This window comes from Gopherus evgoodei, chromosome 3 (genome assembly GCF_007399415.2).
Source record: "Gopherus evgoodei ecotype Sinaloan lineage chromosome 3, rGopEvg1_v1.p, whole genome shotgun sequence".
Taxonomy (NCBI): Eukaryota; Metazoa; Chordata; order Testudines; family Testudinidae; genus Gopherus; species Gopherus evgoodei.
This window is the reverse complement of record NC_044324.1, coordinates 193,171,743-193,199,722: the sequence shown is the minus strand read 5'-3', so window position 1 is coordinate 193,199,722 and position 27,980 is coordinate 193,171,743.

Below are 27,980 nucleotides of genomic sequence, written 5' to 3'. Positions count from 1 at the left end.
CTAAATAAGTGATCCGAATCCTGCATACGGGTGCTCATATTGCCATTTGGCCCTACAATGGCCACTGTTCAACTAAGTGTTGATTTGTGCTCAAAGCACAGAGTACAGACATCCTATTATGTCACTAATGTTTAGCCACTGGACCTATCTTCTGACACACATTCCTATCACCCAGTGTGCTGTGAACAATGCATACAGAATAATGTAGTTGATTGATTTAATTTCTTTTCATAGAATATTTACAAATTGACTTTTTTAAAAAAATGATTATTTATTTCAAATTATTAGGGGTTTTTTTGTTCTCCCCCCCCCGCCCCCGCAAACTCCATTTATTTTATAGCTGTGCATCTACAATCCAGAACATGTTGGGTAGTGGTATTTGGTCATACAGTATCATTTCTGTTTCATAACTGGATGGGCATAACATTAGTTTTCAGCTGCAGAGAATCACATAAGGTGAATTTAGAACGCTGTAAGGTAGATGTTCACCCTGTCAATGGAAAGAATGGCATAAGAGCTTTATTGTTGCAGCATTCATGATTAACCAAAGGGAAGCCAAAGGTTAGTTCTTGTTTGAAGGAGTGATCACAGCAGATCTGCCAACCAGAGATTGCCTCTTGATCTGAGGGCATAGGCACTGACTTTTGTTTTTCCCCCGGGGTGCTCCACCTACCACCCCACCTCAAGGCCCTGCCCCAACTCCACCATTCCACCAAGGTCCCGCCCTTGCCCTGCCTCTTCCTGACCCCACTCCACCCCTCCCCCAAGGCCCCACCCTCACTCTACCTCTTCCTCCTGGCCCTGTCCTTGTTCTGTTTCTTCCCACCTCCACTCCAACCCTTACCTGAGGCCCCTGCCTGTCCACCTCTCCTTGCTCTTCTCCCTCCCCCAGGCTGCTAAGAACCAACTATTTTTTTCCTGCGGGTGCTTGAGCCCCTGAGCATCCATGGAATCAGCATCTATGTGTGAGGGATTTTTGAGGCAGTAAGAATTCATTTATATAGTCCCAAGAAATATTTTTAAGTATTTGCTCAGCTGTTTAATCACATGCTTAGCTGGCTACTTTTTGCTCACATGCTCAGGGGCTAAATGAGCAGCATATGTGGGGCTAGGAAGGAATTTTTCCCAGGTCAGACTGACAGAGACCCTGTTGGGTTTTCACCATCCTCTGAAATCCTATTGGAATTATCTGGGTATATCTTACTTAATCATGTCCCCACCACTGCAGGGCCTTAAGCACTGGGGCACATCAGTTCCTCCTCTTCTCTGCCTGTAGCACATAATAGCCTAGTCTCCTGTGGGGTGTAATACTTTGATCCAATGTCAGATGTATGATTTAGTGTGCAGGTGCTGGTGGCTTGTGACATGCAGGTCAGACTGGATGGTCTGGTGGTCTCTTCCAGCTTTAGAACCTATGACTAATATTAGGAACATTCTATTTGGTTAATTTCTAACACTATAAATTCACCAGGGTTCGCAGCAAGTGCTGAGGTGGAGTTTTTTAGGAATCCCATTTCTTAAAAAGCAACTGTAAAAAAATATACTAGGTAATAGGTAACATTTCTAAAAGTACCTTTGTGACTTTGGAGCCTAAGCCCTTTTGACTTGCAATAAAATTTAGCCTCCTAATGGGGAAATAGCTCCTAAATCACACAGGTGTTTTGGAAAATTTTATCCAGCATCTAAATTACTATTATGACATTTCAATTAAAGGTAAGAAAATTAGGGACAGTTCAGCCTATGTGTAACTCTGCCCATGTCTGTGGAGTTGCACCAGAGGTACATTCAGGCCACTATGTTCAGCAGAAAAAAACCCAAGTGGTAAAAAAGACTGGAAGAATCTGGAGGCACTTCAACAATGCCCTAAGTCAGTGTTTCTCAAACTGGGGTCTGTGGACCCTGGGGGGTCCCCAAGAGTACTCCAGGGGGTCTGTAGGCCCCGCTGATCAACTCCTTCCCCTCTGGAGGTGCAACAGGGCTAAGGCAGGCTCCCTTCCAGCCCTGGATCCACACCGCTCCTGGAAGTGGCCATTTCTGGTATGTCTCTGCAGCCACTGGGAGGTGGAAATGGGGTGGGTACAGTGTACAAAGCCCCCCTGAGTGCCGACTCCACAGCTCCCACTGGCTGGAAACTGTCATTGGGAACTGTGTGGGTGATGCCTGCAGGCAAGGGCAGTATGCAGAGATCCCGCCCCCCCAGCCCCATTGCCTAGGAGCTGCTGCCAGAGAGATGTGCCCATCACTTTCAGGAGCCACCCGAGGTAAGCACTGCATGGCTGGAGCCTGCACTCCTCATGCCTCCCTCACCCCAACCCCCTCCCTCAGCCCAGAGCCTGCACCCAAACTCCGTCCCAGAGCCCACACCCTCTCTTAAACCCCCTTCTAGAGCCCACACCCCTCCCATACCTAAACTCCCTCCCAAAGCCTGCACACCCCCTCCCGCACTCCAAGCCCCTGATCCAGCCTGGTGGAAGTGAGTGAGGGTGCGGGAGAGCGAGCAATGGAGGGAGGGAGAATGGAGTGAGCAGTGGGTAGGAAGAGGTGGGATGGGAGTGGGGCCTTGGGGAAGAAGTGCAGTTGGGGCTGGGCCTAGCACTGCGCTGGGGGCGCTTGGGGTCCCTGAACATTTTAAAATCAAAATGAGGGTCCTTGGGTTACTGATGTTTGAGAACCACTGTCCTAAGTGGATTGGAATGAAGAAGAATACCCAGAAGCCTTAGCCTAGTATCATTATTGAGAAGCCTCATTATGCTCTGTAGAACAAGACACCATTCTAGCACAAAGAAAAATAAAATAACATAGTGCTTCCTTGGAATTTGCAAGTTTATAAAAGAGTTACATCAGGGATGTGTCTGACTCCAAGGGCTCTACACTGATTTGCACATGGTCTGAGAAAAATATGCTTCAGGAAAAACCTTTCTTGTCTAACGTACATACAGTGGCTTGCATACAGATCTTTGTGCACACTTATTTTTAATAGATAAGAAGACACAAATACTTTTTGGAATCAAAGGTATGTCAAAAGAAAATTGCAGTCCCACAGAAATCCACACAAGTTGTTAGATGCTACCCAGGAATTATATCCTACAGGGTTTGGCAGACGTGGGCATGAGCTAATAACAAGGCAACAGACAAAAAGGATTTTTTTTCTACATTTCTAACAGTAATTTTGCTTTTTGTGCTAAACTTTTTTTTTTTTTTGGATAGTGTCAACACTATGGAACATGATCTGCTGTGCAGTGGGACATCAGAAGGATAAAAGCAAGATAAACAGCTTCCGTCTAGTTCAATAGCAAGGATTTTTATTCTCATAAATTAACAGGCCTGCACATAATTCTGTCAGTTTTGAAACTAGAAACTGAATAAGAAAAACAGGAAATAGAAAAGCAAAGGGGGAAAGGTTTGACAATAATGTTTAGGGACCTGACCCCTCAGTTAATGAGAGTGTTGCCTGAGTAAGCAGTGTAGTATCAGGTCTTCGTTAGTCTCAGATTAGTTCAGACATACTTACCACACAAATAAAACAAATAAAATCACCTGCCTTCTTGGCAATATCACCACTTAGTTCCAAAGATGTAATGAGCATGAAGCCTTTTTGCTCCTTACAACTTGTCCCTCCAGATCAGGATTTAGGTGTATTGGTGATGAAGTATTCCAAAGCTTACATTGTCACTACTGATGCTCTGTATGATTGTGCGTAAACAGAGAACACAAACCTCCAGTAATATTGTTCACATTGCTATCATTCGAGTGCTAAATAAAACAGAAAAACAAGATATGGGGGAGGTGGGAACAAGGCAGAAGGACCAAACCCAAACTACCTATTCTGATTTTATGAATACACTTGCAATAAGATCAGAACATTGAAGAAGAAAAAGTAGAATTTTAACAGACCTATTGGGTGCTGTCAGCCAAAGTGTAACATTGCATACTGCTCATTAACCCAGATGCTCTCTAACTGCAGGTTAAAAGGAAAATGACATATTCTATTTGAAGTCTCAAGACACAGTGCATTACAATAATTGTTTTCCTGCTTAAACAAGCTAGCTCCTTTTTAGAATCCATTCATCATCACACCAGGCTCTATACTACAGAAATGTACGGAAGAAATAATAATGCTATTTAAATCCTTAGTGAATAGGATCGTCTAGTGAATAGGATCTTAGTGAACAGCTAGTCGTGTTTGGTGGTTTCATAGAAACATAGGACTGGAAGGGACCTTGAGATGTCTATAGTACAGTCCCCTGAACAAAAGGCAGGACTAAGTATTAGGTAGACCATCCCTTACACCCGTTTGTCTAACTTGCTCTTAAAAATCTCCAGTAAAGGAGATTATAAACCTTCCTAGGCAATTTATTTAGTGCATAACCACTCTGACAGGAAATTTTCCCTAATGTCCAACCTAAACTGCCCTTGCTGCAATTTAAACCCATTACTTCTTATCCTATCCATAGAGGTTAAAGAGAACAATTTTTTCTTCCTCCTTCTTTTAACAACCTTTTATGTACTTGAAAACTGTCCTCCCTCAGTCTTCTCATCTCCAGATTAAACAAACCCATTTTTTTTCAATCTTCCCTCATAGGTCACGTTTTCTAGACCTTCAATCATTTTTGTTTCTCTTCTCTGGACTTTCTCCAATTTGCCCACATCTTTCCTGAAATGATACACCCAGAATTGGACACAATACGCCCAGAACTGGACACAATACTCCAGTTGAGGCCTAATCAGTGTGGAGTACAGCAGAAGAATTACTTCACGTCTTGCTTACAACACTCCTAATAAATCCCAGAATGGTATTTATTTTTTTTCTCAAAACTGTTACACTGTTGACTCATATTTAGCTTGTGATTCATTTTAACGCCCTGATCCCTTTCTGCAGTACTGCTTTCTAGGTACTCATTTGTCATTTTTTAGATATGCAACAAAGTATTCCTTCCTAAGTGGAGTACTTTGCATTTGTCCTTACTGAATTTCATCCTATTTACTTCAGACTATTTCTCAAGTTTGTCCAGATCATTTTGAATTTTAATCCTATCCTCCAAAGTAGTTGCAACCCCTCCTAGCCTGGTATCATCCGCAAACTTTATAAGCACTCTCTATGTCATTATCTGAATCATTGATGAAGATATTGAATAGAACTGGATCCAGAAATGATCCCTGAGGGACCCCACTCAATATACCTTTCCAGCTGGACTGTGAACCACTGATAACTACACTCTGGGAATGATTTCCTAACCAGTTATGCACGAAACTTATGTCCAACTAGGTTGTATTTCCCTAGTTTGTTAATGTAGGTCATGAGAGACAGTAAAAAAAAGTTATTAAAGTCAAGATATATCACATCTACCACTTGCCTCCTATCCACAAAGCTTGTTACTCTGTCAAAGAATGTCATTAGGTTGGTTTGACATGATTTGTTCTTGACAAATCCATGCTGACTGTTACTCATCACCTTATTATCTGTTAGGTGTTTGCAGATTGATTGCTTAACTATTTTCTCCATTATCTTTCCAGGTACTGAAATTAAGCTGACTTGTGTGTAATTTCCCAGGTTGTCTTTATTCCCCATTTTACAGATAGGTACTATACTTACTCTTTTCCAATCATCTGGAATCTCTCGCCCGTCTTCCATGACTTTTCAAAGATAGTCGCTAATGGCTCAGATATCTCCTTAGTCCGTTTCTTGAGTATTCTAGGATGTATTTCATTAGACCTCACTGACTTTAAAACATCTAACTTCTCTAAGTAATTTTAAAGTTATTCTTTCCCTATTTTAGCCTCTGATAATACCTCATTTTCACCGGCATTCTGCTAAGAAACTTTTTAGTAAAACTGAAACAAAAAAGTCATTTAGTACTTCTGCCATTTCCACATTTTCTGTTAGTATTCTCTACCACCACCCCATTGAGTAAGGGTCCTACTCTGTCTTTCTAATGTATTTGTAGAATGTTTTCTTGTTAGTCTTTATATCTTTAGCTAGTTAATCTCATTTTGTGCCTTGGCCTTTCTAATTTTGTCCCTACATACATGTATTATTTTATATTCATCCTTTGTAATTTGACTTAGTTTCCACTTTTTGTAGGATTCTTTTGTTGAGTTTCAGATCTCTGAATATCTCCTGGTCAAGCCATGGTAGTCTCTTGCCATACTTCCTATCTTTCCTATGCAGTTGGATAGTTTGCTCTTCTGCCCTTAATAATAGGCACGTACATACTGTTGTCTGTAGCATGAAGAGTGCTGCTTGACTGCAAACCTTCAACTTTTTCTTCATGCTCCCTTGCTGAATCAGTCAGCACTGGTGGCATTCCTGCTGTGATTGCAAAGGGGAAAAGAGAATAAAGGTATTAAAGTGAGGGGATATGTATGTTTTGCTGTGCACATGTTTACACACAAACACAGATTTCTACAACTTCTATGTTGACTTCTGCCATTCTTTTCCTCTAAAGGAGCATCATATGGGTTTGCAAACAAGCAAAACTATCAATTCATTTTTATACAAAGAATTCACTACTAAGGATGAATAACGATTCTCTGTTTTTTATGCTGCATTCTGAGCTGAATAAGTTGGAAAATACTACGATTTTTAAAAGAATTTTTGTTCTGATGTCAGTTTGAGGTGGTTGGGGATTTTGGCATTTAAATTCTACCTCCATCTCTTTGGTTTGTGTACTGACACTTGAAGTGATAATTGATAGAACTTCAAGTCCTTTAAAAGACATTGATGGCCACAGGCTTTCCAGGGACTTTATGTGACGAGAAACTTATCCAGAAAAAATAAAATACAAACAAACAAACAAAAGACAATTTAATTCCATATTTTAAGGATGGGCGCACCGGAATTAGGCTAAAAATATGTGGACTCTAAGTCTTCTTATTTCTGTCCTGTAAAATGTAGCATAAAACTCAAATGTATATTAATGTCCGGAAATGCATGCATTTCTGCATTGCTTCACATATCAAAATTACTTTGCCAAAAAGATCCTTTGAAAGAACGTTATATTCTTTTTAATTTCCTAACAAACAGAACAATTCATTCAGAAGAAAAACATATTTTAGTAATTCAGGTGAGATTATGAACCCTTTACTGCCATTGGGGAAAAGCTACTTGCACAAGTAGTCCCGTTGACTTTGGTGGCAATAAGAGGTCCCACAATGTATAAACATACAAGACCAGATTCTGATCCCCTGCTCACTTTGGCTGTTACTTTATTTCTTGAACAACTGCACTGGAATCATCAGGGCTTTTGAGAAGTAAAATCCTTGTTCAGCAGAGCACTTAAACATGTGCTGAAATACTTTCTGAATTGGGGCCTAAGGTGCCACTCATTGTAAACAAAGGTAACAGAATTAGGTACAGTATCAATCAGTGGAAAATTCAACATTCAACTTCTCATACACTACAATATATTTCCTTTATATTGTTTACATGTCATTTTCATGATGATGGACTGTAGAGTACTTAAAGGTCAGATGGTAAACAAAAGAAAATGATACGCCAATAAACCTTGTACTTTGCACTTATTTATATATTTTGTATTTAAACACAGATTTTGACTGCCTCTGAAGCACTATTGGATAACAGACCTTGCCCAACTTGGATCTGACCTGGAACCACATCCATCTGGAGCAAGTTTGAATTCAGTTATCTGAATCCTTAGCCCTCATACAATACCAATGGGTCAGGAGGTTTGGATTACAAATTGCAGTTTTAACCCATTTTTGCTAAATAACCATAATCTGCATCTCACGCTGGGAGTCTCATCTCAATACCCTGCAACAGAAGATTATCAAGTGACTGTAAATGTCAAGCCTAAAAACTGAATCTGGCAGTAGCTGGGCCACAACAACAATGACAGGAACAGGTGTAAATGTAACATCCCCAGTAATCTGTAAAGTTCTTGGGGTTCTGCTAGAGTATTGCAGCAGCAGCAACAATTTCTGTTATAACCCATTGATGACTAACTCTAGTGCTCCCAGTTATGAGCCAGCAAAAGCAAGTAAATCACTTTAAAATTAATCCCCTAACACATAATAATCCTCAGTGGCACTTTAATCAACTGGGATATCAAATGACAAGTGCAGGTACTAGCATTCCAGGTCTCACTTTAGAGTTTATGATCATCTTTCCCACTTTTGTCTTGGCAGTGGGATAGAGAGAGATGAAAAATAAACAATGGGCAGAAACCTGTGCCATTGTGGGGTGTTTAGAAGTCAGATCCAAAGTGGGCAAGGCCTGCTGTCCAATAGTGGTTCAGAGGCAGCAGGGGCAGTCCAGGCACCAGCATGCCAAGTGTGTGCCCGGGGCAGCAAGCCGCAGGGGGCGCTCTGCCGGTCACTACGAGGGCAGCAGGCAGGTTGCCTTGAGCGGCATGCCTGAAGAGGGTCCGCTGGTCCCGCGGTTTCAGCAGACCTCCCGCAGGTGTGCCGCCAAATCCGTGGGACCTCCTGCAGGCAAGCCGTCAAAGACAGCCTGCCTGCCGTGCTTGGAGCGGCAAAATACCTAGAGCTGCCCCTGAGAGGCAGCCATAATGGCATAGGTTTCTGGTAAAGTGTATTTGTCAAGTTACATTTGAGACCTGTCTAGTTCATACTAGGGCTGTCAAACAATTACAAAAATTAATTGTGATTAATCGTGTGATTAATTGCACTGTAAAACTATAATAGAATACCAGTTTTAGAGGTCAAGCAATTAAAAAAATTAATTGCGATTAATCACGTTGTTAAACAACAATAGAATACCTTTTTTTAAAAAATATTTTTGGATGTTTACTACATTTTAAATATACACCTCTACCCTGATATAATGTGGTCCTCAGGAGACAAAAAAAATCTCATCGTGTTATAGGTGAGACTGCATTATATTGAACTTGCTTTGCGCCCCCCATTCTTTGTTCCCTGACCACCCCCTCCAGAGGCCCATGTCCCTAATCACCCCCACACCCAACCCCCCTGCTTCCTGTCGCTAACTGCTGTGACCCATATTCACACATCTCGCCCGCCGACTGGCACTCACCGACAGCGGCAGGAAGCAGAGCAACATGGCCCCAGCCCGCTCCACTCCTCCAGCTCCCAGCCACGGTGCTCCGCTTCCTGCCACCGGTGAAAGCGGGGAAGTTGGGGAAAGAATGTCCCCTGTACTCATCTTCAGTGGGAAATGGAGCACTGTGGCTGGGAGCTGGTGGAGTGGAGCAGGCTGGTGCCGGGCTGCTCCGCTTCCCACTGCCGATGAGTGCAGGGAGGCTGGGGAAAGGATGCCCCCCGCTGTACTCACCTGTGGTGGGAAGTGGAGTGCCACGGTTGGGAGCTGGCGGAGTGCAGCAGGCTGGGGCCAGGCTGCTCCGCTTCTGCTGCTGCCAGTGAGTGCAGGGGGGATCCCTTCCCCCAAACTCCCTCCTCTAAGCAACATAGCTGGGGTCGGGGTGAGGGAAGTGGAGTAGGATTGCCTCAAAATCCTCCCCCCCACCAGCTCCTGCCTCCTAGACCCTGGGGGAAGGAGACTCTGACCCCCCCCGAGACCCTCTGCCCCTTATCCAACCCCTCGGCCCTGGCCCAGCCCAGCACCCTTAACACTCTGCTCAGAGCAGAGTGTCAGAGCCTTATACTGTATGTGAACCCATGTTATATTGGGTCACATTATATTGGGGTAGAGGTGTATTAATTTCAATTATAACATAGAATACAAAGTGTACAGTGCTTGCTTTCTATTTATTTTTTTATTACAAATACTTGCACTGTAAAAAACAAAACAATTTTTTTCAGCTCACCTCATACAAGTACTGTAGTGCAATCTCTTTATCATGAAAGTTAAACTTACAAATGTAGAATTATGTAAAATAACCTTCATTCAAAAATAAAACATTGTAAAACTTTTAAGCCTGCAAGACCATTGAGTCCTACTTCTTGGTCAACCAATCACTCAGACAAACAAGGTTAGTTGCAATTTGCAGGAGATAATGCTCCCAATTACAACGTCACCTGAACTAGAGAACAGAAGTTTGCATGGCACTGTTGTAGCCGACATTGCAAGATATTTACGTGCCAGATGTGTTAAAGATTCATATGTCCCTTCATGCTTCAACCACCATTCCAGAGGACATGCTTCTATGTTGGTGATGGGTTCTGCTTGATAATGATCCAAAGCAGTGCAGACTGACACACATTCTTTTTCATCATCTGAGTCAGATGCCACCAGCAGAAGACTGCTTTTCTTTTTTGGTGGTCTGGGTTCTGTGGTTTCCGCATCAGAGTGTTCCTCTTTTAAGACTTCTAAAAATATGCTCCACACTTTGTCCCTCTCAGATTTTGGAGGGCACTTCAGATTCTTAAACCTAGGGTCGAGTGCTGTAGCTATTTTTAGAAATCTCACATCAGTACTGTGATGTTCAGTACCTTGTGGGAACACCCTACTCCCCCATGTCCATCCTTATAAAATGATTGTGTGGTATCCAATGCAAAGTTTATCATGTCAGGTGTCTTCAAAAGGCTCATGATTCACTGAGCATTGTTGGCATAGTAATTGTTGTTACAGTAATGTTACAATAACGTTATAGGGTGCAATTTCATATATATATATATAGTTATATAGTTATGAAGCTGAAAAATGTGTCTTCATGGCTTAAAACAGGCCCAGGCAAAACTCTCCAAGAGCAGAGGGGCAGTTCACACCTCATCAGGGCATGTATGGGACAAACCCAGTCCAGCCTCACAGGAAGAAAGAACACTGGCCTGGGCAGCAACAAAGGATCTGTTGGACTCTTAAGTGAGTCACCCCCCTTCCTTTGCTCAGTTTGGGACTAAAATGAGGTAATGCTCACTGGACTCTGAAGTGGGGAGGGGAGCAGAGCCAAGAGGGAAGAAAGGACATGATAAAAGGGAGAGATTTTTGCCTTGCTCTTCCTCTCTCTTCCACCTACATCTACAGACACCACACCAAGCAACTGATGCACTGGTCAAAGGGGAGAGTCTGGCTGAAGAGCAACCAGCCAGTGTGTGGTGAGAAGCATCTAAGTTTGTAAGGGTATCGAAAGTGTTAAGATCAGCTTAGAATGTGTTTTGCTTTTATTTCATTTGACCAAATCTGACTTGTTATGCTTTGACTTATAATCACTTAAAATCTATCTTTTGTAGTTAATAAATTTGTTTGTTTATTCTACCTGAAGCAATGTGTTTGTTTTGAAGCATGTCAGACTCCCTGTGAGATAACAAGCCTGGTACATATAAATTTCTTTGTTAAATTAATGAACTCATATAAGCTTGCAACATCCAGCAGGCATAACTGGACACTGCAAGATGAAGGTTACTAGGGTTGTGCCTGGGATTGGAGATATTGGCTAGTGTCATTCAGTTGCACAATCCAAGCTTACCTGCTAGAGACTGTGCGTTAACAGCCTAAAAATGGGGGTTCTTACAGCAGAGCAGGGTAAAGCAGGCTCCCAGAGTCAAGGATTGGAGTGACCTATCAGATCACCAGTCAAGATAATACCAGAGGGGAACTTCCCAGGTACTTTCTTTGCATTTTGTCAAATCTGGTGTGAAATTGTTCTTAAAATGAACATATGCTGGGTCATCATCTGAGACTGCTATAACATGAAATATATGTAGAATGCAGGTAAAACAGCACAGGAGATGTACAATTCTCCCCCCAAGGAGTACAGTCACAAATTTAATTGACTTTTTTTTTTTTTATGAGCATCATCAGCATGGAAGCATGTCCTCTGTAATGCTGGCCGAAGCATGAAAGAGCATACAAATGTTTAGCGTCTCTGGCATGTAATTATCTTGCAATGCCAGCTAGAAAAGTGACATGCAAATACCTGTTCTCACTTTCAGGTGATATTGTGAACAAGAAGCGGGCAGCATTATCTCCTGCAAATGTAAACAAACTTGTTTGTCTTAGTGATTGGCTGAACAAAAAGTAGGACCAAGTGGACTTGTGGGCTCAAAAGTTTTGCTTTGTTTTGTTTTTGAGTGCAGTTATGTAACAAAAAAATTGACACCTGTAAGTAAAGAGATTGCACTACAGTATTTGTATGAGGCATATTGAAAAATACTATATCTTTTTTCATTTTTACAGTGCAAATATTTGTAATAAAAATAATAATATAAAGTGAGCAGTGTTCACTTTGTATTCTGTATTGTAATAGAAATCAATATATTTGAAAATTTTGAAAAAATCAAAAAATATTTAATTAATTTCAATATGTTTTCTATTGTTTAATAGTGCAATGAAAACTGTGATTAAATGCGATTAATTTTTTTTAGTTAATCGCGTGAGCTAACTGCGATTAATCGACAACCCTAGTTCATACCTATATTTTTTATACTGATGTGACATTACACCAGTTCCAAGCTGTTACACTTTGTTCCAAGATGGTTTCTGTGATGCTGGCAGACCAGGTGCCAGCTCATACTGAATCCACAGGTCAATTCACTTGTATATTAGTATAGATTAAAGTAATTTTTAAATTTATAAGAATGTATTTGGTGTATAAACATCATGAAAACAAATAGGGTGTTACATGCCCTGTTTTCATTTATCTTTATCCTGTTATAATGTAAAAGCAAACTTTTACATTACATATACCCTGTAACAAACCAGCTCTCTGTTATGAAGACTGTAGGCTATTCCTGGGCTGGAGCTGGGCCTATGCCACACAACTCAGGTGCTGGTCTAGAGTTTTGATTCAGGCCCCTCTCTACTATGTAATCTATAAATCAGAGTAAGAACAGAGAACCTTCCTGTCAAGACTTTTTCCATCCTTTTGCTCGTTTCCAAGAACATCTATAAAGTAAACTTAGTGGGCTGACCTCATGGAAAAGTACTAGCCTTCTACTGAGGAGTCTGTCTGAATCATACTTAGCAATTGCTTCTGCAGCTTCTAAATATAGAATATAGAGGGAAGCCACACATCTTAGCAGAACTAAATGAAAACTGAGTCAGAGAGTGAAAATTCGATTGAAAATTCTCACATGCAAGTGACTGACAAAGAGAGAGTTAAGAAAGGGATTTGAGAACAGATACTCAAGAACCACCTTTCCAAATATGGAACATATAAATGCCCATTTACCAATGCCCTATTGTCATAAACAGATAGCTAAGGGTTAATGTTCTTTTACCTGTAAAGGGGTAACACCAGTAACCTGAAACACCTGACCAGAGGACCAATCAGGAAACAAGACTTTTTTAAAATCTGGGTGGAGGGAAGTTTGTGTGTGAGTTTTTTGTTCTTTGTCTTGTGTCTGACCCTCTCGGCTATGAGAGTGATTTTTCTATCTCCAGCTTTCTAATCTTCGGTTTCCAAGTTGTAAGTACAAAGATAGGAAGACCATAGGTTTATTTTGTTTTCTTTTGTATTTACATGTGTATAATTGCTGAAATGTGTTAAATTGTATTCATTTTGGATAAGGCTGTTTATTCATTTTTTTCCTTTAAGCAAATGACCCTGTATTTGTCACCTTAATACAGAGAGACCATTTTTATGTCCTTTTCTTTCTTTTTATATAAAGCTTTCTTTTTAAGACCTGTTGGACTTTTTCTTTAGTGAGGACTCCAGGGAATTGAGTCTGCAGCTCACCAGGGAATTGGTGGGAGGAAGAAGTCAGGGGGAAAATCTCTTTGTGTTAGATTTACTAGCCTGACTTTGCATACCCTCTGGGTGAGGGAGGAAGAGGAGAGATTAGCTCTCTCTCGGTACTTGTGTTTTCCAGGACTGGAAATAGGGAGGGTGGAGTCCCTCTGTTTAGATTCACGGAGCTTGCTTCTGTATGTCTCTCCAGGAACCCAGGGAGGGAACACCCGGAGGGGGAAGGGAAATGGTTTATACCCCTTTGTTGTGAGACTCAAGGAATCTGAGTCTGGGAGTCCCCCAGGGAAGGTTTTGGGGAGACTACAGTGCACCAGGCACTGTATAGATTCCTGGCTGGTGGCAGCTTTACCAGGTCCAAGCTGGTAACTAAGCTTGGAGGTTTTCATGCTAACACCCATATTTTGGAAGCTAAGGTCCAGATCTGGGAAAAATGTTATGACACCTATACCCTAGGTAAAATTGTGCTGAAAACTTCAAATCAGAATGGCAGTGTTTTATATCCATTTTTACTCACAATGACTATATAGGATGCAAGGCAAGTAGATGAATTGGGTTTTAAATCTACAAATGGAAAGAACCTTGGTAGCTCTGATACCACTATGTGATAATTCACTTTTTAGTGGCATCTACTAACATAAAGGATAAAAGCTGTAGGAGGCAGAAACACCTCCGCAAGTGCGTGCAGTAGGACAACAGCAAACCAGAGCAGGTGGCCAGGTTCCATTTCTATAATGAGATGCATAACTGTGGGAGACACTATGCGCAGGTAAAGGAGATGTTCCCCACACTAGCACAGTATTGTAAGAAATGGAGCAAGTTGAACCATTGAAGCAGTGTGTGCAAGAGCAGAGGAAGGTCTCAGAAAGATTCATACTTGTGCAAGAGTGGGATTGGCACATCAGATAGCACTGATGACATCATGACTCAACTTAGATGGAGATACTATAAGGAGGGTGCATAACTGGTTGGAAAGAGAGTATTATCCCAGAGAGTAGTTATCAGTGGTTCACAGTCCACCTGGAATGGCATATCGAGTGGGGTCCCTCAAGAATCAGTTCTGAATCCAGTTCTGTTCAACATCTTAATCAATAATTTAGATGTTGGCACTTACAAAGTTTTCAGAAAATACCAAGGGGTTGCAAACATTTTGGAGGTATTATTAACATTCAAAATGATCTGGGCAAACTGGAGAAATGATCTGAAGTAAACAAGATAACATTCAATAATGACAAATGCAAAGTACTACACTTAGGAAGGAACAATCAGTTGTATACATACAAAATCGGAAATGACTGCTTAGGGAGGAGTACTGCAGAAAGAGATATGGAGGTTATAGTGGATCACAAGATAAATATGAGTCAACAGAGTAACACTGTTGACAAAAAAGCAAACATCACTCTGGGATGTATTAGCAGGAGTGTTGTGAGCAAGACACAGGAAGTAATTTTTCCACTCTACTCCACACTGATTAGACTTCAACTATTGTGTCCAGTTCTGGGCGAATCATTTCAGGAAAGATGTGGACAAACTGGACAAAGTCCAGAGAAGAGCAACAAAAGTGATTAAAGGTCTAGAAAACATGACCTGTGAAGGAAGATTGAAAAAATTGGGTTGCTTTAGTCTGAAGACAAGAAGACTGAAATGGGACGTGATAACAGTTTTCAAGTATATAAAAGGTTATTATCAGGAGGAGGGAGAATAATGTTTCTCCTTAACTGCTCTGGATAAGAAGCAATGGGCGTAAATTGCAGCTAGTGCAATTTAGGTTGGGCATTAGGAAAAACTTCCTGTCAGGGTGGCTAAGCACCGGAATAAAAAATTGTCCAGGGAGGACATGGAATCTCCAACATTGGAGATATTTAAGAACAGGTTAGACAAACACCTGTCAGGTACTGTCTAGCTATTACTACCATGAGTTCAGTGGACTCGACTATATGACCTCTCGAGGTCCCTTCCAGTCCTATGATTCTGTGACTCTCAGCTCGAGTCCGAGAGGATATCAGGTTCAGGCTATTGGGACAGGAAAGCAACAAGGAAGAATACCAACTTCTGTGCATGCAACAGTGGTAATAGGACAATACCTTATTTCAGCTCGGTACTGGGGCCTCCTGCAATATGATTCCTCAGATCCAGCTGGACTTGAACTGTCCCATTATAAAGAGCAGGTATGACCTAATAATGTACAATGAGAGCATCATGCAGCCCATAGATAAGTGTGACTACAGAGTAATTGACCCAAAAAACAACAGATAGCACCAACTGAAATTTGTAATAGTGGGCGGTAAGCACCACAGACCCCAATTGGAGAATACAGCCATTTAAGCTATGGATATGATCAGGGTGCAGCATCAGAATTTTCTAAATGCAATACAATAAGCAAAAGGCGGAGTCCGATGAACAATGGTGACAATTTTAAAAGCACATGGGAATATTTTTAAAGGCAGTAGGTGCCTTAAGCTAAAGCTGTGATTGGACATAGACCCCCCAGTGGAATTTGTGTACTTATCACAAAGGATAATTTCAATGGCACTATCTAATCCAGTAAGCAATAAGATCAAAAGTCTGAAGAACAAGGATTTCATAGCACCTGCAGAGGTTGGTATAGCCTGGGTAAGCAGCATAGTGGTGGAAATGAAGCTATCAGGCACATTATGCATCTGAATAGACCCAGAGCTACTGAACCAGGCATTGAAAAAAATGACACTTAGGCCTGGTCCACACTACAGCGTTAAATCGATTTAAACGGCATTAAATTGATTTAACGCTGTACCTGTCCACACTGCAAGGCACTTAAAATCGATTTTAAGGGGTCTTAAAATCGATTTCTGTACTCCTGCTCAACGAGAGGAGTAACCCTAAAATCGATATTACTATATCGATTTAGGGTTAGTGTGGATGGAAATCGAAGTTATTGGTCCCATTCTTTTACTGAGCTACCCAGAGTGCACCGCTCTGGAAATCGATGGTAGCCTGGGACCATGGACGCACACCACCGAAGTAATGTGCCCTAGGCCTCGTCCAGACTAGGGGAGGAAAATCGATCTTAGATACGCAACTTCAGCTACGTGAATAACGTAGCTGAAGTCGAATATCTAAGATCGAATTACTCACCCATCCAGACGGCACGGGATCGATGTCCGCGGCTCTCTGTGTCGATTCCGGAACTCCGTTTGGGTTGATGGAGTTCCGGAATCGATGTAAGCGCGCTCGGGGATCGATATATCGCGTCTAGACTAGACAAGATATATCAATCCCCGAGCAATCGATTTTAACCCGCCGATATGGCGGGGTAGTCTGGACATGGGCCTAGTGTGGACGCGTAAAATCGATTTTATAAAACCTGTTTTAGATTTTATAAAACAGGTTTTATAAAATCGATTTTACGCGTCCACACTAGGCCCATGTCCAGACTACCCCGCCATATCGGCGGGTTAAAATCGATTGCTCGGGGATTGATATATCTTGTCTAGTCTAGACGCGATATATCGATCCCCGAGCGCGCTTACATCGATTCCGGAACTCCATCAACCCAAACGGAGTTCCGGAATCGACACAGAGAGCCGCGGACATCGATCCCGTGCCGTCTGGATGGGTGAGTAATTCGATCTTAGATATTCGACTTCAGCTACGTTATTCACAGGTTTTATAAAATCTATTTTATTAATTTCAATTTTACTCTGTAGTGTGGACGTGGCCTATCACTGCCTACAACTAATGACATCTTTCCAAAACGGCCCAAAGCCAGATTCTTTACGGTATATGATCTAAGGAATAGGGTCGGGGCTGGATAAAGAATTCAGGATGCTGACAACTTTTACAACACCGTTTTCTCTCTAAAGATGGCTGAGCATGCTGATGGGCACAAGCCAAGCACCAGACGTGTTGCAGCTAAAATTTTCTACAACAATTCATGGACAAGAACATGAACTCAGCCCAGAAGAAATGCGAATCAGATAGCATGACACGACATGCATTGGACATCGGCTCACAGCAGCGGGACTGAAAGCAGACCTCAACAAAATGAAGGTAATTAGAGACATGTTAGCTCCACTGGATGTGAAGCGAGTATGTCGCTTCTTGGAAATAATACATTTTCTGTCCAAGTTCTGTCCACACCTGACAGCAGTAGCATAACCTATACATCAGCTCCCAAGACAGGATGTTGAGTGGGACTGGACAGGCTCCCAAAATGCAAGTGTGTGACATGCTGAAACAAATGATAATGGATGCCCCTGTTTTGAAGTACTACCAGCCAGGTGAGACTTTGATACTTCAATATGATGCAATGCAAGGGAGAGAAAAGCTACAACCAATCCTATGCAGAAGCAACCAGTCACTTATGCCAGAAGAACCCCATCAGAGATTGGATGGCCAAAAAGAAAAAGAGCTTCTGTCTGTGGTGTTTAGAATGGAGAAACTTCATTAATAAACCTATGACCACCCAGTAATAGCAGAATAAGACCACAGAGTCCTAGACACAATTATGGCAAAGCCCCTTCTGAGTGTTCCAAAGAGATTGAAGCCCATGTTGATGTGCCTTCAACTCTAACAGGTAGTGATCAGATGATTACTGGCATTAGCTGTAATATATATATAATAAGTTGGGTGAAGGGTAGGGAGACCATACTTTCCAAAGGGAAAACGGAACATCACACAGGGCTGGCCTGAGACCTCCCCCCAAACTCCGTGAGGGGCTGGCCTGAGCCACTTACCTGAACCCTTCCTGCCCCCGCAAACATGAGGGTGGGATCCCTGCTTGGCCGAGTCCTTCCTGCCCCCAGCCGCACAAGGCAGGGGTCCCAGCTCAACCAAGCCCTGCCTCCCCCTCTGCACGGAGATGGCATTGCCCCTCACAACCCTGTTCCTCCACATCGCACCCCACTTTTTTGACAAAAGTAGGCATTTCTCCTGTTTATTCTTGCCAACTGATCAAATTGGCAAGAGCAAACAAGACAAATGCCAAAAAAAAGTTGGGGCGGCAGGACAGGGCTTAAAAAAGGGAGTGTCCTGGCCAAAATGGGACATATGGTCATCCTAGGGAAGTGGATTAAGACATAGTGCAGCATGTTAATGGATTCAGTCTCCCAGTTTCAACAGTGAAGCTCTTGGAAATCAGAGAAGCTATGGAAAGGACATCCAACTACAGCCAGCCAAAGAGCGATTCTAACAGGATGTCCAGAAAACAAAAGCCAAGTACTGACAGGAGCAGAACAATATTTTCAAATTAAAGATGAGTTGAGTGTGCAGGATGGAATTATAATTTGAAGACAGAGAGCTGTCATCCCTGCCTTGTTGTGTAAGAATGTCATGCAAAAAATACATGCCTCACACCTAGGCATTGACAGCCGTCTTAGATGGCAGTGAATGAATCCACAACTCCATTCCTTGGTAGAAGGATATGGCATCTGCCATTCGTGTGATAACTGGTAGCAAAACAAAACACTAGATATGTCTATGCTGCACACTCCTTTCGGCAGGTGTAGAGTACACACACACACCCCAGCACATATATAAATATTAGAGTAGACGGTGAGGCACTGTTTATACAAATAAAGACATACCTGAACTTTGTGGGTTTGTACCCTACGTGGTTCTCTACTCTCCCAAACAGTTCCTCCCTCATCTATAGTACTGTTTTTAGTAGTGTGGCGTCCTGCAGCTACCTCCTCACTGCTGGAGTCTTTTCTTGCCACAGTGAAATACAACAAGTGGGGAGAGGGGAAGAAAGCAGGGAAAGTCATGTGTCAGTGATAGGCCCTGGCAGGAGAGATGTTGCTGCTTCCCCCCTTGCCAAAGCCTTTCACTGACAGATGTAGCTACACATCACAGTGTGGACGCAGCCTGCTACACGTACCCTACACGCCGCCATAAGAGGTGTACAATGCAGTGCAGAAGTAGCCTCTGTTACTACATCAGCTCTTATCTGACGGGGTGGGATGGATTTATTTGCCCTCAAGGAAAGGCAGCACTTGATTACAGTGGACTACTATTACAATTTTTAGGAGATCAGTTCCCTGCCTGATGCAAGAAACAAGGCTGACTTTCCAAAATATGGTATTCTAGACCTTGTATTACCGACAACGGGCCCCACTGTGTCCTGGAAGAATTAGAGGAATTTGCATTCAAATGGGAGTTTGAGCACCACACCTCCTCCTCATCATACCCACTAAGTAACGATAAGGTGGAATCAGCTGTGAAATCAGGTAAGACTGTTACACAAGGCTGTCTCTTCTGGTTCAAACCCCTTGTTGGCATTTTGGCACCCAGGAATTCCCATCACAGGAGTGCCGATCACAGGAGTGTCCAAACAGTCCAGCATGGCACTGATGAGTGAAAGGACCACAACTCTTCTACCAGTGAGGGGGAGACCTGTTGCTACCAGAAGGATGGAGATATTGCTAAGAGGAGATGGCCAGGAATCTGAGAAATCAGGCAGTAGAATATGACAGGTCAGTCAAAGACTGACTAGCCCTGGAAATAGGCACTCCTGTGAGGTTCCGGCCAATAGAGAGAGACACCAGAAGAAGAGTACTAAAGGATCTATGAGAAGTGCAGGGGCACCCAAGATGACTGGTTGTCATAAACAGATAGCTAAGGGTTAATGTCTCTTTCACCTGGAGCACCTGACCAGAGGACCAATCAGGAAACCGGATTTTTTCAACTTTGGGTGGAGGGAATTATGTGTCTGAGGTCTTTGTTTTCTGTCTGCCTGCTTTCTCTGAGCTTTGGAGAAGTAGTTCTGCTTTCTAATCTTTTGTTTCTAAGTGTAAGGACAAAGAGATCAAATAGTAAGTTATATGGTTTCTTTTCTTTGGTATTTGCATGAATATAAGTGCTGGAGTGCTTTGATTTGTATTCTTTTTGAATAAGGCTGTTTATTCATATTTCTTTTAAGCAATTGACCCTGTATTGTATCATCTTAATACAGAGAGACCATTTGTATTTTTTCTTTCTTTTTTATATAAAGCTTTCTTTTAAGACCTGTTGGAGTTTTTCTTTACTTCAGGGAAATTGAATCTGTACTCACCAGGGAATTGGTGGGAGGAAGAAATCAGGGGAGATCGGTGTGTGTTGAAGTGGCTAGCCTGATTTTGCATCCCCTCTAGGGGAATAGGAAAGTCCTTTTTGTTCCAGGACCGGGAACGGAGAGGGGGAGTCACTCTGTTTGGATTCACAGAGCTTGTGTCTGTGTATCTCTCCAGGAGCACCTGGAGGGAGGGGAGGGAAAAAGGATTATTTCCCTTTGTTGTGAGACTCAAGGGATTTGGGTCTTGGGGTCCCCAGGGAAGGTTTTTCAGTGGGACCAGAGTGCCCCAAAACACTCTAATTTTTTGGGTGGTGGCAGCAGGTACCAGGTCCAAGCTGGTGACTAAGCTTGGAGGTTTTCATGCTAACCCCCATATTTTGGACGCTAAGGTCCAAATCTGGGAATAAGGTTATGATATGGTGTAGCAGTGGTGGGATATAGACAGAATCCAGAAGCCAGTAGGAATATTATATTTTTCTTTTCTCTGCTAAGGGCTTTTTAGCAGAGAGAAACAGTTGGTTTTAAAAGGGAACCAGAGAGAATTTTTTTTTCTGCTCTCTCTGGCAGTTTGTGGCTTGCATGTTAAGCAAGAAGCCATTACCAGACTATTAACAGTCTTTTGTCACACAATAGCACTCCCATTGAGAGTCATACCAGCACTATATAAATGCAAATAAAGTGTTTTTTCAGGTTTACTTGACATTGAAGATTAGCTAAAGGCACTGTTGCTAGGCAGACTTCAGGAGGCAACAGAGCGTGCAGTTCAGAAGAGAAACACCGGAGGGCACCCCTAACACAAGAAAACAGGAACCATGTCTACTAAGGCAAAAATTGAGGCCGAAGACCAATTCAAAGAAGCTGAACATAGGCGACAACTGGAGCTAAAAGAAAAGGAAGAAAGCATCAAACTGGCAGCCTACCAAAGAGAACAGGCAGCCCAAGAGGCAGCACACAAAAGAAAACTAGAAGAAGAAGAGGTGGCCTACCGAAGGAAACAAGCAGAAGATGAGTTGGCCCACAGAAGGAAGCAAGAAGAAGAAGAGGCGGCCCACCACCGAGACATGGAAAAACACCAAAAAGAAATGGAAAAACACCAAAAAGAAATGGAAAAACAACAAAAAGAAAACGAAGAGAAGGAAAAACAGAGAAAACATGAACTGGACTTGGCAAAAGCTGGGCTGCATGTGCCAGCCAACCCTAACAACCCGGCGCCAATTATTGCTCCACAGCACAGGAAATTTCCCACCTACAAGGCAGGTGATGACACCGAGGCCTTCTTGGAAAATTTTGAAAGAGCCTGTCTTGGGTACAGCATCCCCGAAGACCAGTACATGGTAGAATTAAGGCCACAACTCAGTGGACCTTTAGCAGAGGTGGCAGCTGAAATGCCTAAGCAGCAAATGAATGACTATAAACTTTTTCAAACCAAGGCCAGATACAGGATGGGGATAACCCCAGATCATGCCCGTCGGCGCTTCAGAACCCAAAAGTGGAAACCAGAGGTGTCATTTCCCAAACACGCCTACTACATTGCAAAAAACTATGAGGCCTGGATAACAGGAAACAACATTCAAACCTTGGAAGAACTGAACCTCCTCATACAAATGGAGCAGTTCTTGGATGGTGTTCCTGAAGACATCACACGGTACATACAAGATGGAAATCCCAAAGATATCGCTGAGGCAGGGGAGATTGGAGCCAAATGGATGGAACTGGCAGAAAGCAAGAAAGCTACTGTCAAGGGGAACGATTACCCCAGGGGGCACACAGACCATAAACCCTACAACCGAGGACAGCCAAAGACCCCACATACCACCCAAGTAAAGCCACAGATATCCTACCCTTCAATCTCACCAGTCTCCAGTAACTCACCTCGGCCCAGTGACCCATCAGATGGAAGATGCTTTAAGTGTAATGAACCGGGACATATCAAGGCCAACTGTCCCAAGAACACCATGCGAGTGCAATTCATTACACCACCATCACATCAAAGATCCCCAGGCCCGGATGCCTCTCAAATACCCTTGGAGCGAAGGGAAAATTTGAGAGTGGGCGGAAAGAAGGTTATTGCATGGAGAGACACGGGGGCACAAGTGTCAGCTATCCACCAATCCTTCGTTGACCCCAAATTCATCAACCCAAAGGCCAAAGTTACAATTTACCCCTTCATGTCACAAGCTGTAGACTTGCCTACAGCTCAACTGCCTGTCCAGTACAAAGGCTGGTCAGGAATGTGGACTTTTGCAGTCTATATGACAATTATCCTATCCCCATGCTACTGGGGGAAGACTTGGCCAACCAGGTGAGGCGGGCCAAGAGAGTGGGAATGGTTACACGTAGCCAAACCAGGCAAGCTTCCAGACCCATTCCTGTTCCTGAGCCGTCCACAGAGGCCCCGTCTGTGTTACCAGAGACCCAGACAGAGGTAGTGGACCCGGATTCCATGCTTACCACTGAAACAGCCACAGCATCTCCAGTCCCAGGCCCGGAACTGGAACAGCAACCAGCACCAGCGATTGCAACCCCATCTTCAAACTCAACGCCAGTGGGCGCCTGCGAGCCAGAACTGGCAGAAGCAACAGACAGCCATACCCAAAAGGCTCAGCCAGAGCCTGAAATACTCTCAGGTGCACCAGCGGAGAGCGGTTCACCAGCAACGGAAACAACCCCATCACCTACATCGCTTCCAGAGGGACCAAGCCCAAGTCCACAGTCTGAGGAAGAACTGGTGACCCCAGCCTCAAGGGAACAGTTCCAGGCTGAGCAGGAAGCAGATGACAGCCTTCAGAACGCTTGGGCGGCGGCACGGAGCACCCCACCGCCTCTCAGCTCTTCTAATCGATCCCGGTTTGTTATAGACCAAGGACTTTTATACAAGGAAATTCTTTCTGGTGGACACCGGGAAGAATGGCAGCCACAAAAACAGTTGGTGGTTCCAACTAAGTACCGGGGGAAGCTCTTAAGCTTAGCCCATGATCATCCCAGTGGCCATGCTGGGGTGAACAGAACCAAGGACCGGTTGGGGAAGTCCTTCCACTGGGAGGGGATGGGCAAGGATGTTGCCAAGTATGTCCGGTCTTGTGAGGTATGCCAAAGAGTGGGAAAGCCTCAAGACCAGGTCAAGGCCCCTCTCCAGCCACTCCCCATAATTGAGGTCCCATTTCAGCGAGTAGCTGTGGATATTCCGGGTCCTTTCCCAAAAAAGACACCCAGAGGAAAGCAGTGCGTACTGACTTTAGTGGATTTTGCTACCCGATGGCCAGAAGCAGTAGCTCTAGGCAACACCAGGGCTAACACTGTGTGCCTGGCCCTAACAGACATCTTTGCCAGGGTAGGTTGGCCCTCCGACATCCTTACAGATTCAGGGTCTAATTTCCTGGCAGGGACCATGGAAAAACTGTGGGAAACTCATGGGGTGAATCACTTGGTTGCCACCCCGTACCACCATCAAACCAATGGCCTGGTGGAAAGGTTCAATGGAACTTTGGGGGCCATGATACGAAAATTCATCAACGAATTCTCCAATAATTGGGACCTAGTGTTGCAGCAGTTGCTGTTTGCCTACAGGGCTGTACCACATCCCAGTTTAGGGTTTTCACCATTTGAACTTGTGTATGGTCACGAGGTTAAGGGGCCATTACAGTTGGTGAAGCAGCAATGGGAGGGGTTTACGCCTTCTCCAGGAACTAACATTCTGGACTTTGTAAGCAACCTACAAAGCACCCTCCAACACTCTTTAGCCCTTGCTAGAGAGAACCTAAAGGATGCTCAGAAAGAGCAAAAGGCCTGGTATGACAGACATGCCAGAGAACGTTCTTTCAGGGTAGGAGACCAGGTTATGGTCTTGAAGGCGCAACAGGCCCATAAGATGGAAGCATCATGGGAAGGACCATTCACGGTCCAAGAGCGCCTGGGAACTGTAAACTACCTCATAGCATTTCCCAATTCCTCACTAAAGCCTAAAGTGTACCATGTTAATTCTCTCAAGCCTTTCTATTCCAGAGACTTACAGGTTTGTCAGTTTACAGTCCAGGGAGATGATGCTGAGTGGCCTGACGGTGTCTACTACGACGGGAAAAAAGACGGTGGCGTGGAAGAGGTGAACCTCTCAACCACCCTGGAACGTCTGCAGCGGCACCAAATTAAGGAGCTGTGCACTAGCTTCGCCCCATTGTTCTCAGCCACCCCAGGACGGACTGAACGGGCATACCACTCCATTGATACAGGTAATGCTCACCCAATCAGAACCCCACCCTACCGGGTGTCTCCTCATGCCCAAGCTGCTATAGAATGGGAGATCCAGAACATGCTACAGATGGGTATAATCCGCTCATCTACCAGTGCATGGGCATCTCCAGTGGTTCTGGTACCCAAACCAGATGGGGAAATACGCTTTTGCGTGGACTACCGTAAGCTCAATGCGGTAACTCGTCCGGACAACTATCCAATGCCACGCACTGATGAGCTATTGGAGAAGTTGGGACGTGCCCAGTTCATCTCTACAATAGACTTAACCAAGGGGTACTGGCAAGTACCGCTAGATGAACCTGCCAAGGAGAGGTCAGCATTCGTCACCCATGCGGGGGTGTATAAATTCAATGTCCTTCCTTTCGGCCTTCGAAATGCACCCGCCACCTTCCAGAGGCTGGTAGATGGTCTACTAGCTGGACTGGGAGAATTTGCAGTTGCCTACCTCGATGATGTGGCCATTTTTTCAGACTCCTGGCCCGAACACCTGCTCCACCTGGAAAAGGTCTTTGAGCGCATCAGGCAGGCAGGACTAACTGTTAAGGCCAAAAAGTGTCAAATAGGCCAAAACAGAGTGACTTACCTGGGGCACCAGGTGGGTCGAGGAACCATAAACCCCCTACAGGCCAAGGTGGATGCTATCCAAAAGTGGCCTGTCCCACAGTCCAAGAAGCAGGTCCAATCCTTCTTAGGCTTGGCCGGATACTACAGGCGATTTGTACCACACTACAGCCAAATCGCTGCCCCGTTGACCGACCTGACCAAAAAGACCCAGCCAAATGCCGTTAAGTGGACTGATGAGTGTCAAAAGGCCTTTACCCAGCTTAAGGCGATGCTCATGTCTGACCCTGTGCTCAGGGCCCCGGACTTTGACAAGCCATTCCTAGTAACCACAGATGCATCTGAGCGTGGTATAGGAGCAGTGCTCATGCAGGAAGCAACAGATCACAACTTCCATCCTGTCGTGTTTCTCAGCAAGAAACTGTCTGAGAGGGAAAGTCACTGGTCAGTCAGTGAAAAGGAATGCTATGCCATTGTGTACGCCCTGGAAAAGCTACGCCCATATGTTTGGGGACGGCGGTTCAAACTACAAACTGACCATGCTGCACTAAAGTGGCTTCATACTGCCAAGGGGAACAACAAGAAACTTCTTCGTTGGAGTTTAGCTCTCCAAGATTTTGATTTTGAAATTCAACACATCACAGGAGCTTCTAACAAAGTTGCTGATGCACTCTCCCGTGAGAGTTTTCCAGAATCCAGTAGTTAAAAAGTGTTCTTAAAATGTAAAAGTCTGTTAGTTATATACTTAGTAGTATATGTAAAGGTGCATGTGTTGTATTAATCTGTTTATTTTCAAGTTCTAGAAGGAAATCGCCGCCAGTGAGCTTCCCCACTGTCTGCAATTTGGGGGGCGTGTCATAAACAGATAGCTAAGGGTTAATGTCTCTTTCACCTGGAGCACCTGACCAGAGGACCAATCAGGAAACCGGATTTTTTCAACTTTGGGTGGAGGGAATTGTGTGTCTGAGGTCTTTGTGTTCTGTCTGCCTGCTTTCTCTGAGCTTTGGAGAAGTAGTTCTGCTTTCTAATCTTTTGTTTCTAAGTGTAAGGACAAAGAGATCAAATAGTAAGTTATATGGTTTCTTTTCTTTGGTATTTGCATGAATATAAGTGCTGGAGTGCTTTGATTTGTATTCTTTTTGAATAAGGCTGTTTATTCATATTTCTTTTAAGCAATTGACCCTGTATTGTATCATCTTAATACAGAGAGACCATTTGTATTTTTTCTTTCTTTTTTATATAAAGCTTTCTTTTAAGACCTGTTGGAGTTTTTCTTTACTTCAGGGAAATTGAATCTGTACTCACCAGGGAATTGGTGGGAGGAAGAAATCAGGGGAGATCGGTGTGTGTTGAATTGGCTTGCCTGATTTTGCATCCCCTCTGGGGGAATAGGAAAGTCCTTTTTGTTCCAGGACCGGGAGTCACTCTGTTTGGATTCACAGAGCTTGTGACTGTGTATCTCTCCAGGAGCACCTGGAGGGGGGGGAGGGAAAAAGGATTATTTCCCTTTGTTGTGAGACTCAAGGGATTTGGGTCTTGGGGTCCCCAGGGAAGGTTTTTCAGTGGGACCAGAGTGCCCCAAAACACTCTAATTTTTTGGGTGGTGGCAGCAGGTACCAGGTCCAAGCTGGTGACTAAGCTTGGAGGTTTTCATGCTAACCCCCATATTTTGGATGCTAAGGTCCAAATCTGGGAATAAGGTTATGATACTGGTGATCTGAAGAAATAAGAGGAAATTATGAGTCAACAGACCCAGAGAGAGCCTACAGAGACCATCACGGAACAGACAGAACTATCCAGAGGCCAGTCCCACAGGAAGAGAGGAAGCTTCAGAGAGAGAGTTTGCTAGACTCAGAGACAGGTGACTCTGAGACAGGGAGAGGTCACTCTTGATTGCCTGCTCAAGAGACCAAACTATCTCAAAGATACGTAACCAGCTCAGTCTGTGGTAAAGGTGAGACTCCAAGTTGGCTATGCAACTCTGCTGAAAGGACAGATTGGAGTGGGGGGTCTGTGCATCATTTGGTTTTAATATTTATATTAAAACGTTTGTGAAATAGGGAAGATGTATTGTGATCAGTGTAATTGGATTCAAAGGGTCAGTGTTCTCTGAAGAGCTGTTAATGATGGGACACCAGTGAAACAGGGAACATTGGGAGCTGGACTGGAAGCAATGCAGTCTCCATGGACAGAGCAGTCCAAAGATTCCATTTCTTTAACTTAACCTTCATTCAGCTTTACTCCTTGCAAATGAAACATGCTGGAAAACTGAACACCTGCACCAGCTTTGGAGAATGGAATTTTGCGGCCAAAAACATAAGCTCCAAGTAGCACTATTTCCTTAACAAAAACAAAAAAAGGCTTCAAGTAACAGTTGTGTGTGTCAGCTTTTCTTAGAAAGAAAAAAGTTTTACTTCTTTCTTAGCTGCTCAGATAAAATTCATCTGGTATTGTTTATCTTCACTTGCCTTTTTTGTCTACTCGGCATTCACCATCTCTCAGCATTCATCTTCATTTGCTCATGTCCACTTAACTGTTATCTGACATTGTTCAGCTTC